Source organism: Orbicella faveolata, unplaced genomic scaffold (genome assembly GCF_042242905.1).
Source record: "Orbicella faveolata isolate gen_17 unplaced genomic scaffold, um_ofav_v1 contig_35, whole genome shotgun sequence".
Classification (NCBI taxonomy): domain Eukaryota; kingdom Metazoa; phylum Cnidaria; class Anthozoa; order Scleractinia; family Merulinidae; genus Orbicella; species Orbicella faveolata.
In genome coordinates this window covers 6,042,273-6,056,153 of record NW_028301564.1, presented here as the reverse complement: position 1 = coordinate 6,056,153, position 13,881 = coordinate 6,042,273, and the positions used below count along the sequence as shown (strand labels likewise).

Genomic DNA, 13,881 nt, shown 5'->3' with positions numbered 1-13,881 from the left:
CTGGACACATAACATTCAGTAAGAAACCAGAGAAATTAATGTGACGAAATTCTCGAGCTGTTGTGAGTGGGGGAGGGTGGGGGTGCACTTACCCTGGAAGTCTTATCAGCAATTCAAACCCGACTGTGACTCGAGTGCTCGATATTTCCTCCAGTGTAGGCCGTTCCAGAATAGAGACCTTTAGATGAAAATACGAGTACGAGTACGAGTGCGATTTTCAAATTTCAAACCAGTGACTTTTCCAGAACCCTTGCTCTTTATGTTGGCTTTATGGGTAGAGAGGGTAGCTCATAGGACGGGTAGGAAGAGATGGGTATGAAGAGATGGGTGTGTGACGTGGAAATGTAGAGCCTACAAACTAAATTGAAAAGTCGAACTCGTACCCCATCACGTATTCTTACTCACATCTTAAGTCCCCTGGTAATACAAAAGACCAGAAATGACACAAGAGTGGCACCCGATCATGTGAACTGAAGGTGTCAAGCACAGCCATAACCAATGTCTTAAATGTCATAATCATTATATCGGTTTGCCTGCTCGATGAGAGGCTGGGAACTTCCCAGCTTTTATTTAATCATCGTACGATGTAACAACCTTGCCTATGTAGGTTGCCATTAAGTTCCACGCATGTGCTGTTTGCGGCAAAGGCCTTTTTCTTTTAGATGGACGGCTTTAGGCAGGCTTGCTCTGTGTTGCTATAGCTTGCAATGCACCTTACAGTCTGCGACCAACTATAAGATCAATGCACAAAGGTAACAAAAACGTACTCATCTACATCAACATTCTCCCTCTCCTCGTCGACAGACAAAAGAAAACGAAGCTTCTTATCATATCATAAATCTACCAATCAATTTCGTAAGTATATTTTTCTCTGAGATTTTTTTCTTTAATTTTAGTGGAAATGAAATTTCAATTCTAACCGGTATTTAGCTCCCGTCCTCTTCTATCATGAAATATGAACAGTGCCTAGCCATACTTCGTTGTATAAAAAACTAACTAGTCGTGGATTATTACTGATCTATTTAGTTTTGATCGCCGTTCTTGTGAATTGTCTGTGCTCAATATCCGGCCTTGAAAAGTGCATGATATTATTCAATCATAACGTAAACACTCATTCTCAAGCGATGGCCGTAAATTTATTGTTCATTTTCTTCAATTTACGGCACTGAAAGCAGAAAATGACGCGCGAGCGGGTGCTTAAAATAGCTCGCGTGCCGTGCCACCAAAAAATAGCGGCCACCGTTAGAAGTTCCTTATATTTTATTAGCTTTTGTTAAAACTGACACCTATTGTGCCCCGGAGGACAATGCAGATGATGACTTTTCTTAAATAATACATTTGTCCTCATTTCATTGATTCTAATATTTAAATTCCTGATTTCTAGTTTTTTTCTTCGCGCGCAGTGAACTTTAGTTGTTCCCTGCATACCAGGGATTTTGTTTTTTCGTTCTTTTTTTCATATGAATTGTTCATTCTATTTTCGCCATATTGCCATGACATAACAATGTTCAGAAATCTAGTTGATCAAAATCTGGGCGATGAAAACAGAACATTTTTCACCTTGCCACATTTTAAAATCGAAAGTAGTCAAAATCTGGAAGATGAAAACAGAAAAAATTTCACCTTGCCACATTTAGAATTCAAATTGTCAAAATGAAAACCATTTACTTACTTTCAGGACACGACCTTACAATATTTAGCATTTAATACATCTAAGAAACCGTGTAAATTATCTGATGATATTCCAAACACGTCCAATGTTTCATGTACTGTAGAAGAAAATTCATTCCCTAACTGTTTCCTTTGGGTGTTTTTCCTCTTCTATTGCTTTGGAGTGTTATATGATTTCAGTTACGCGGTAAATAACGGTGTGATCACTATACAATTGTTCCAAAAATCTCCTTGAAACAACGCCATAGTTATTTTCCAGCTAATAAGGCAGAAACTGAGCTCTGAAGTTCCTAAGTCATACAACATTCAGTTCAAAATCACAGGCTATATAACAGTACTTTTAAACGCACAATACTGTATTTCATTGAATTTTATCTGATGACTAGTTAATTTAATCATACAAGTTGCCAAATATACGTGCCAAATATAGACTTCTATAGTGCTGTCTTTGTTATTGCACGTTCAGCCCGGTAAATCACGTATGGTGAATCAAAGCCGTCATGTCTGTGTATTGAATAAGACGGTCTAGGACATCTTAATACACCGCTGCTTTTTATTGTGCCTTAAATATAAAAGCGAAAAGCCTGTTATCACGAAAATCCCCAAACCCATTAAGAGTAATGTCCAGCTTCATTTCCTGGCGCTGTGAGCTTTATTTGACCTGATATGTAATCAGCAACGCTGATTGGAGGAACAGCTTATTTGAAAGACGCAAGACGAGTATTTCCGTAAACCAAAGAGATAATATAATCTTCTAGATGAGGAGTAGAAAAAGGAATAGATAGAATTAAAGATCTCGATATAGTAAATACGTATTTGGACCTGAATATCTAAGTGGCTTCGTTTACTTGTACAAAAGCTAGGTTGTTTTGGTCAAATATTGGTGAAGACAATTTTGCATGATTTATTGCCGAAGGATCAGAAAGAAGTGCATTCACCAAAAACAAAGGAAACAGATTTTAGCTCAAAAGCTGAAATTCTGAAAGCTCTGAACGCGAAATAAGATGAAAAGGGCATTAAACTAGAAGCAGAAGACAGAAGACATTTTTGTTACTTTGATCTTCCTCGACTACAATTAGTACCTCAAAGATGTAATAAAACATTGACATTTTCGGCAAAATACCTGCTTCCTCCACCCACGGTATAGTATTCTTTTTGCAACAAAAAACGATTTCTTTGTTATGGGTTTTCCCGACTAAATAAACAGTAAGATTTTTTGTGGGAAACTTATACTGAACACAAAAGAAACAAGAAAAGGATTACGGTATTAGTTTAGCCAAAAAAAAAATGATGATTATTACTCATATAAAATTCTGAATATTTTTCCATTCAACCTCTGCAAGCGATGCAATATAAATCCTTAGTCAACGGCTATTGTGGCGCTTTGACACAGGATTTCTTTATTTCTTGCTTTGGTATTGACTTGAACTTTGTATTTGAAACCTTTCCATAAAAAGGACGGGTCTGCAGTGCCAGTATTGCCTTAGTTCGTTTGACTGATAAGGTTTTAATTAATTTTTTGTTTTGTTTTACCATTTGGTGATATTTTCCCTTTTCTTTTCAGACAATACTGAACACAAAAAATGTCAGCAAAAATAATTCATTGTCCAATAATGATAATATCACCTTGCGCCGAAGTTTCCTTTCCTCCGAATGACACTGCACGAATATAAAACCCATTTTTCACTCAAGCATCATCTCTTGAGAGTTCTCAGTCAATTAAGTCAATCAAACTTGAATATGATCCGTGGCGTTGTACTTTTAGACTGAAACAGGTGAAAATCTACGTCACCTTCACGATTAACAAACAAACAAAAGGCAATGCTTGAGAACTTTACCATCCAAAAACCGCTCTCGTTTGAGCATCTCCGCCATAAACCCATAATCTTTCCGGCACAACTGGAAAATGATAAGACTCAGTAACTAATTTAGTGGTTAGTTCTGATCAAATCAGATCACTTTCTTTAATCAACATACGTTTCGTGTGAAACAAACCGAGGCTGCATTGACTTATTACTAAAATGTTGACACAACTTCAAGCAGGTGAAAAGGGGCTTGATTCGTAACGACAAGAAAACAACTCCAGTTGATGATCTAAACAAACGATTGCCGCCACAAACACAATAGAAATGGTCGCTCACCTCAGCCAAATGCTAATAACCTTTCCCGGACGTTGCATGAAGTCCATACCGACCTTCATTTAGATGCCGCTTTCAACGTCCATTAATGGTGGAGGCCCACAACACAAGGCCGGATGCTAAATAACGGTTATAAGAAACTGGATGCTGCCGACACTCCGCATAAGAAAAATCGACAACTCTCTGTCCAGCTAATATCGCTTGAGTAACTATAACACAGAGGGCACGAGGTATGAGGTAATGATAAGTTGAAGACTTATGGTAACTGTATGTTTAACTGGGAAAGAACTTTTTTCGCCGGCTTTACACGTTTCATCTGCTTTTCTCGTGAAGTATTTTTGTTATTATTGCCTTTCGGAACTTAAGATTCATTTAAAAAGTTGGATGATACATGCATGGATATTAGAAATTTTGTTATTCCAATTTTCTTGTACGAAATTCCTGTTTGAAAAATTCTCAAATACAGTATTCTTCTCAGTTATTAGCTAATAAAGTTTTATAATATGTAAACCACAATGAAAACAAAATACTACTGACATTATAACAAGTTCTTTGCTTAATTTTTTATTTTTTTTATTTTATTTTTTTTTTTTTTTTGCGAAGAGAATTGAGCATTTGTCACTTTTGTGACAAAAAAGAAGGATATAACTTTTGGTGGATTAGTTCCCCTTGAAACTTAATCGATTCAAAAATGACCGCAAATGATACCACTTATAAGGCTCGGCCATGATATATCGATATTAACCTTCAAGAATCCAAGACAGATAATTTGTAATAATATATGTCAATATTAATATAATTAAAGTAAAGATTGTACGAATTAACTCGAATTGCAGTCGTAGTAGCGATGTTTGTGCGAAATCCTAATGTTACCCTTTCTAGCTTTTAGATGTCGAAAATGATAAAGTGGTGAAAAAGGACTATTAAGAAGGAATCCACCGGAAGTTCGGACAAAAGCTTTGTACCGAAATTATTTACATCTTTTCACAGACTTCTGTGGGATTGTTTTAAATATCTTCACAAACAAATTCATTTATTACAACACCAAAGGTCGAAACAAAGTTTGAAGAAACACTTGGAAGTTCTGGTGAAATGAAACTGATGATGAAATTTTACCTGTTTTTGCACAATTTCTCTGAACTTTGAAGTGTATTTTCTCGAGTTCCTATTGAAAACTGTTTTCGGTATTACTACAAGCAACTATTTATATCTTACGCTTTACTGAAAATGTAAAACGGGCTGAAAAACTTAAAATTATTCTGGTACAAGGGTTTTGTCCACTGAAAGCTAAAATTGCTCGATTTCCTATCGGATTTCGTCTTAATTCTTTTTTTTTTTTTTATTGTTCCCTTTCAGATGGCTGGTTTTTCTGCTTATTTTGGAGCACTTCTTCTACTTTATTGCTGCTTTCATTCAGTGTACTGCTCGTGTGACTGTGACGCACTCTTTAACCAATGTTTTTCGATGTGCAGTGACCCCAGCGAATGCACGGCTTGTACGTCAAGGAATGAAGAATGCAAGAGTAATTGCTCAGGAAAAAGGAGTTCAGAAGATTGGAAAACTACAGTACATGCAAAGTCCGTGCTGATCGGTCCAGGCCAAGATGACCATCTTCCGTTGGGTCACAGTCTGAAGTATCTGTTGCGTGACATCCTAGCCAAACGTGAGAAGGATGGTCAGCATTAACGGCCGGAGAATTCAGAGTTCTTAAATATTTTCGTTAACTCTGCCTGGCAGCAAAATATAACCAGCAGACAATCTCGCTAAAATAATTTGTAATTTGGTAAAGAAGTTATGTCTGCCCTGAAAATAAATTTTGCCTTGACAAAGATGGTCTACTCTTTCTCAAAGTCCAACCTTCTTGCTAACTGTGAAAGGCAGTTTAATTGAGCGGGACGCAGTGGTTACTTGAGAAACCAGTGATAACGTGGAAATTGTTCATTATTGAATTTTAAAATTAAAACTCTGCATTTTGTTTTTAACCCCAGCCGCCTTTACGTCAAACGAGCTAGTGTCACCCCAAGCGTCGCTTTCAACGAGCAAAGTTACAACAGTTTAGTCTTAGTTTAAACAGACATACAAATGAGGTAAAACGATCAATATAAGGCAGAATTGACCCTTTTGTCTCGTTTGTTTGCCAATGTTATAACAGCTTTTTTATCACTGACAAAGCATGCCACAAGCGAAAGCGAGGCCTATAATTTTGAGCAACTGACGTAGCCGCATTCATAACAGAATAAGTTTCATTTGGTTAGAAAGTAGATCATAAGAATGATCAAGTGCTATGAAATAGTGAGCTTAGAGCATCTTGCAACCATGGTCAGCTTTTTTGGCCTTTTTATGCCTCGTTAACATGGTGTGCCGGTAGCTTTTTACTGGGCTCCAGGTTTCCACAGAGTTAACGCCCTCTTCCGTTGCCGCCTTTGAGCGCATTCTGTGGCTGGAAGCTTAACCTTACACTATGAGACTGACTGCCAATTTTTGTAACGTTATAAATAGAAGACATACTGAAGCTTTCGCTGTGCTTCAAGATATCACACTACATTTAGATATGTTATGCGAGAGCGAGGGCCTCACGGGCAGAGTACCGGTTAACGTTCAAATCAACTCCACGCTCGTCTCAGTTTCTTAGGCGATATCCCAAAAAAACAAATCCTCTTTTAAAGTTGCACTTAAAGTGTATATTTGTAGGGACTGAAAATTGGTCAACAATTTAGCTGCCAGCTGAATAGTGACTACCCTGGGTCACCCAGGGGACCACCCAGGGTACGAAATCACTTGATTTTAGCCGATACCTGAGATCTGCAAAATTTACTGATAACTGAGAAATGAGTTGAAATGTTAACTGATAGCTTTGACATCTTGGAAATTGAAAGGTAACTGATGTTGAAGTCCCCATCTCATTGCTTACTTCATTGGCTTTGAAACAGTTTTGTCCCAGCTTCTATACTATACATCATACGTTGAATGAAACGCTGCATAATTTAGGAAAAGTTACATCTCTTCCTCCCTCTACAATGGCCACTTTACAGGACTTTATCCTGCCCCGATAGTTGTAGAGAGGTTTACGATAACTGTCACTCTCCTCCATGTTACGTTCGTTTATTAATTCAGTGTACGTATCCTAACTGCGTACGCCGAGGAAGAAGCTAGAGTGATTTTACTGAACCCGTGAAACAGAAACTATTTGCTAGTGTGTAATATTGTCTGCTAATTAGTATAAGTGCGTGGTATACAAAAACAAAGACTAGAAAACAAAAGAATTACTAACTATAAAGGGGATAGTAGGAGCTAATACGAAGCTGTGGCGTGTACAATTCCACTATCTGTTTCACGGGGTAAAACCACTCTAGATAACTCATAGTGTGCTGGTGGCCGCTGCAATAACTTTACATGCATTCACCGATCACCGAATATCTACAGGATAAAATGTGCCTAATCATATATTAATATATATATACTATTAACTCAATTATTATCAGCTCTGTCCTAAACAGGGCCTGAACCTATGATTGTGACTTCGATTGCCGTCGCCAAATATTTCATAGCTCCAAGTCAAACAAAAGAATTGACACCAAGATTGTGAATAAAGAAAGGCTTAAATAAGTCGGCAATTCACAGTCGTAAGGACCCGTTAGAAATACAGGCCGCACATTTTTGCTCGTGATAAACAGTTTGTATTGGCTACCTCGACACTATGTGCATTGCGATGGAAATCGCGGGAAAACAAGTAACGAGTGAAAAGCGCGGGAAAACATTTCACTGATCATTACAGATAGTTCTCGCCAGGTGTTAAACAGAGTAACGCAGTAACGAGTGACGGGGTCCATGTAACGAAAAAACGACTCGCGGAGAAGGCCAAGATTTTTGAAACCTGAAATTTGATACTATAAATATCATCTTCGTGGAAAGGAAATATATCTACTACCTGACGGTTGAAATGATCGACTGAAATAATTCTGTCTTCAGAGCAGATATTAACCTACGGTAATTAAGAGAAAAGTGAAGAAAGAAGTCTTTTCGGCTGACATGAACTGATTTTCTGCGACAATTGCAACTAAGTCATCGATCATTTTAATGGCGACGACTCGCCAGGCTTGCTTCGTGAATTTTTTTTTTTTTTTTTTTTTTCAAGATTTTATGATTTTTAAACCTTTGAAATTTTTACCCGTTACTCGGTTACTCGTTACTCGTTACCGCGTTACTCTGTTTAGTAACACCCGTTGTCACTGTTGAATTCTCTGCCAATTAATATCACTAAGTCAAATGTTCTTTCAATCTTTTGTAAAACCCCTAAGAACGCTATGCTTGACAAGTATACTTGTTAATTATAGCCTAACGCATGGAGAAATACTTTTTTATCTTAAAAAACTTCGTTATACTCTGTGTGTAACTGTATTCTATTGGGATCATCCACTTAATTAGCTTTGCTATTTAGATGATCCAGACTCACTATTAAGACATTGTTATATTTGTTCCATGCTTTTAATGTGATGATTTATCTCTACCGTAATCTGTGTCTTATAGTTAACTGATTTGACTTGAATAAATACATTTGATTTGGTTCTATTCGATACCGTGGGCAAGAAAGCACATGCGAGATCGCATGAAACAGGTTTTCTCAGGGCACGAAGCTGTGAAATTTTTAACTTTTGGTGATGTGTAAGGAAGGGAATCGATGGGGATCACATCATCATCACATCACACCTCCTACACGTCTGATCCTGTTTTTGATCTTATTTTTTAATCGAACAGAAACATAAAGATTAAAGTTTAACTCAAGGTCATAGAAAAAACAACTAAATTAATAAATTTTCTTTTTCTTCTTTTCTTCATAACTTCATTATTTAAAATCGTAACTTTTGTACAACTTTTGTACTTTCATTGGAGATTACGAACAGAAATGACACGTGTTTGACATCTTGCGAAGTTGTCATATGATAATCTCAAATTAAAACTGTTTAAGTTTTGTGGAGTAGATAAATCAAAACCACAATGGCTGACTTATCACTTCTATTGTCAAAGGTTTGTGGTTGTTACACAGAGAAATCCGACTTTTTTTACCGCGAAAATTACAGCATCAAACGCTATTGTTTCGTCTGCGACCTGCTCTGTTAAAGATTTCAAGCATTGAAAAGAAATCGGAATGATCTTTGGAATGCCCTTGACAGAAATTTTAGTGGTAAAGAATATAAAACTGGTCGCATTCAAATGTTTGCCGATAAACTCTAGAAAACATGCATAGAGAAGGAAGTCATCTTTTTTTTTTCAAAAAGTAAGAAAAATGTTTCGCTTTCACCGTTACCGCAACGGTGAAAGCGACACATTTTTCTTAGCAAAAAATTGCAACACAGTGAACTTACAGATGACTTTCCAAGTCCTTTTCGCGGCTGATGGTCGATAAAACAAACAGTTCTTTCCATAATAGTTTTGGTGTGTTCTTACTAATATAATTTCACTTGCTTTTTTTATACGCTATAAAAAAACAAATGATAACACCTGGAAACCTGGGACGTGGGGCAAAACGCGATAAAAGATTTGTGGGCGTGCTTGTGAATAGTGAAAGCGTGTTTCGATAAAAAGTTGCGGTTTGCTTTCGCGTCTGGGTGTGACAGATTTCTTGCATCAAAACTCCAAGAGGAACTCTTTATCACCGTAGAAAACTTTAATGTTGAGTTTCTTGTTTGGATCTCTCGTTCCTCAGGTTAATTGCTCTAGATGCATAGCCATAGATGGCGGTGAACATTACAGAATTAGGTAGCAAGTTCGGAATTTTCCCTTTTTGCACGTGCCCATTGCTACAATGATGATTCGCATATCCCACACATTCGTGTGACCAGAACAAACAAACAAAGAACCAAAACATATTACCAGTTAAATAAATACACATTCGATTATTCTTGGTGAAGGAATGGTGTCGTATGTGCTAGTATTTGTTAAAACTAATTACAACTGAATTAAAAAGCTTCGCCCGCGACCCAAAAATAGGATAAAATAATCTAACCACGTTATTTTCTCGGCTTTCCTAATAATTATAATAATTGCATAATAATAGCTTTAAAGATGAAAAAAGAGTTGGCGGATCTGCACCGATATGATCACAGTTAACAAGCTTTACCGCTATCTTTGAACCCTCGCAGCTGTCAAGAACAAACTAAATATAAAGGAATACATATAAAGGAATGCTGTCACTCTCACCATGCAATAAGAGCTGAGTAACACAAAGGCAAACAATCAACCCACGAAAGCCGGCAAGATGCTTAAAGTGCAGAGTCTAATCTTTTCTATTTTAACGCTAAGTATTTTGACAAATTACGCTGTGAAAGCCATCGACGGAATCGAAGAGCGTCAGAACCTTTCACTTGAGGGTAAAATAGCTTTTTTGCTATGTTATAATAATTTATTGGTTTGTTGAACGGTTCCCTGAGTTTAACTTTATTTCAGACATTTTGGATTACAGGAATTTTTCTCTGTATCGCGCGCATTGTTGTTTTATTTTGTCACCATCAACGTTACTCAAACACTCTGCTTCTTGCACTTGTTGAAATGTTGCTTTCAATTGAAACAAAACAGACTATAATTGTTAATTTGAGCACAATGACAGACAAATTTAGTTATTTTTTTAAGTTAAGTAGTCTTGTTTTCTTTTTCTTCTTTATTAACAGATGTCAACCTGGGAGAAATAAAAGCTGACTTAGGTACGGAACATAGACAGTTGTAAAACACCGTCACATATCATGGACTAAATACAAATATTTATATCATTCATTTATGTCACAAGACCCAAAAGGTGTGGCAAAGTAATAGAACGTATGCACTCACGTGCCTAGCAGCCATTTAAATTTATTGGAGCAAACGAAAGTGTTTACATAAGAAAAGAGTTGAACTCCCACAGGATTGGTTTGGTACACCAACATGGCCGCCGTTTCACTGTTTTGGAACACCAATATGGCTGCCATGACGTCATGTGCATACGCTCCATTAGAGATGGAGCAGCTTATAAAAGGGGCGCACTCAGTTAGTAAGTGTGGGAGTTACTAGGATACCTCAGAGAAGGTGAGGGCTGAGCACTGTAGCTTTTCTCGTGTTGTGTATTTGGCTTCGTCAGTGTTCTGCTCCTTCCCTTAAGACACCGACAAATCTCCCACAACAATCTGAAATCTAACTACGTTCGCTGACCACTTAGCTCCAAAGCAATTAGCAAGAGGGATCTGTAAATTGTTGTGATAACAACAACAAAAAAAAACAGTAATGGCCTGTGCTGGAATAGCATCACATCTAGTGGAACATTAATGCCCTTTAGTTACTTCGCGCTACAAAACTGAAGGAAGTCAAGACAGTGCTGGCTTCATAAGTTACCCAGCTCAGAAAACGACAATTTTGAGGAAACAACCCTTCTTTCTCATCGTGATTTAGATACTACCAGCATGTATGCGTTCAGACGTTCACTTCTGTATCATCAAAATACTGATTCTTGGAGTATGTTTTTACTGTTTGTAAATGTAGTTATTTTCGTTCCGTAGAATGCAAGGATCTACGGCCAGTGTACTGCAAGCGGATGTGGCAAAAGTGCTTTCACATCAGATACAGACGTAGACTACAAAGAGATTGCAGGAAAACATGTCAGCTCTGCTGATTTGGGGGTAAGCTTTAAACTCATATCAATACATCAAATTCTGAACCCTTACTTCACTAGTAGCACGTAAGACTACTATCACTGTATTCGAACCTGGTCCAGTTTTTCGAGGTAGGACGCAGCGAAATAACACCATGTACTTACATGTGATTGACAACTCAAGCAAGGTACACTGTGCACACTAACTAGCAAAGCAGTCAAATATAATGGTTAAAACTTGTGCAAAAACACAAAGTATCATTGAGCAGGTGTATTTGGTAAAACAGGAAGTTAATATAGCTATAAAAGCTCCTTTGTACCAGGATGAACAGTTTAGTTGTAGAACAGGTTATCACAATAGTTTGCTATTTGCTATGTAATTTCAAAACTTCTAGAATTTTCCAGTGATTTTATTCAATTTCGGTGTTGTATACTCATTTTGTTTTCATTCATTGTGTTAGGTTAGAAACTCTTCATGTGTTAATGATCAATGAAATACAAAGACGCCGTGCATCCTACATCGTGACTAGTCCAGCGACAGAAGACGGAGCTAATAAAATTTACTGCATTTTAGTGATAACTTTAGTAAAACATGTATGTAAAACCTTCAGGTAATAAAATTTATCACACACTGCCTGCTTACTTTTCTGCATTATAAGAAATCGTCTCTGCTCTCCAATTCCATAAATTTATGGAAAAGAAAAAAGGTTGAAAGTTACCGCAATCGACTTCTTAACTTTGATGGACTGAAGGTTGCCGCGGATTAGTTCTTATCGTCTTCTATTTCCGCGTTAGTGGCCACGCAAACAGGGAAATAGTAGCCTCGCCTGGAACTAATATCTCCTGAAAAAGACCAATACATCTCCCTAAATAGGCTATTGTCCTATCATATATCGTGCAATAGATGTGCACGCTTGTCTGCGCTGGGTGTCACCGGTGCATCATAAAACCTACGCTCTATTGTAATTTGTGCCCATGAGTTCCAGCAAGTGCTTTTTTACTTAATTGCTGTTTCTCTATATCTTCGTCTAGGTTGTAGTTGTTGCTGTTGTTTGTTATTTGTAGATAACAGCACGTATGATCTGACAATTGCGTTTTATCATTCTCAAACAAGTAAAGACGAGGGAATTTACTCACAACTCGAGGCCAGCAGTGAAAGTAACCACAAAAGTCCAGTAGATCAATGGATCTTTTACATTAGAATTGCAAACTGGTTGATTCCATTCCACTTATCAGTAGACCCTTACAAACAAAAAATAATCTAGTCTAGTGAATATCAAGAGCACTTTTCTTAATTAACGCTTCTGAACGACACCGTTTCTTTTACAACATATAGACTCCTCGTCAAGTAAGACTTTTGAAGTTACCCTATTCATATGTCGAGAAACAGGATTTTGCATCTTAAAAATTTAATTAACGGAATTTGCTACTCTTCTCATGCCATAATTTGAGAAACTTTCAAATTAAAACCCACGTACAACCTCTTATAGTATGTCAGTTGAAATAATTTTTTTTTTCTAATCTTGCACAAAGAAAAGCCTTTCGTGAACATATAGAAAACTGATGTCCTAATTTTGTTGTTGTTTCATCATTCTATTCTTTCTATTGCCTAAAACGAAAAGGGTAGCATTCGCTTCATATTAGGTATACTGGTTTGGAAACTAAATTGTGCAGTGTCCCCACGGTTGATTGGCTACCTTGTTTTAGCACAAGTTGCAATTGTGTGTGTATCTGATCCTTTCCTTTCGAGTAGTTAAATTCTCTTGTTGCTCTTTTTAAAATACAGTTCCATTTTGAAACGTTTTACCGAATCTATGCTAAATTCCAATACTTTAAAGCTGTACTTATAGAGTACTGACAAGGCGAGAAGGAACAAGTGTTAGTTTGAATAACCGACTCCATTGTAATTGCAGTAACAGTCTGTACGTTATGCCCATCAGCTAAGACTCGCTAACGAGCATATGATTTTCCGTATGTCACGGCCTGTACCTCCGCCGCTCATGAATGATAATGCTTATACGAAAACCGCAGACTCTATTGTTAGTACCAAAACGTGCTCTATTTACAGTACAGTTAGCTTATATCGGTATTATGACTGAAACACGAGGAGATAATGGACATTTCAATAGCCACTTCAAACTGGGATTAAATGATTTTTTTCAAGTATAAATTGTATTTGTTTTGACAAACTGGTGTTGGTTTTGGGCCCCTCATATGGTTTATTTGTGGCTTAATTGTGTTTTGGATTATTATTAGTTCAGTTTGTATCGCGGAGCTTTGGCGTAGCACAATGAGCCGACGTCCCTTGGAAGAGGAAAAAAAATTGTTTTCGATATCCATTGTTACTAGTGGAAAGCCAATGTGGCTGCGTTAAGAACCATAAGGACGCCCAAAACATGCGAGTTGATGAATTTGCGAAGTTTACTTTGTTTGTTTTCTTGTCCATCTATTTGCTTG

The 13,881-nt window shown here is 37.2% G+C and overlaps 2 long non-coding RNA genes across 3 annotated transcripts; both read left to right on the top strand.

Annotated features, from left to right (window-relative positions):
- Nucleotides 1–3,147: 3,147 nt before the first annotated feature.
- LOC149102765 (uncharacterized) lies at nucleotides 3,148–5,638 on the top strand. 2 transcript variants are annotated; one of them, XR_016202049.1, is made up of 2 exons: nucleotides 3,148–4,039; nucleotides 5,166–5,638. It is a non-coding gene; the product is annotated as an uncharacterized LOC149102765 (long non-coding RNA). The 2 variants fall into 2 exon arrangements; XR_016202048.1 differs by having other exon boundaries at nucleotides 3,733–4,046.
- A 4,355-nt stretch (nucleotides 5,639–9,993) lies between these two features.
- On the top strand, nucleotides 9,994–12,060 carry LOC110047592 (uncharacterized). The gene is made up of 4 exons (XR_002296513.2): nucleotides 9,994–10,177; nucleotides 10,475–10,507; nucleotides 11,333–11,452; nucleotides 11,886–12,060. It is a non-coding gene; the product is annotated as an uncharacterized LOC110047592 (long non-coding RNA).
- Nucleotides 12,061–13,881: the final 1,821 nt, after the last annotated feature.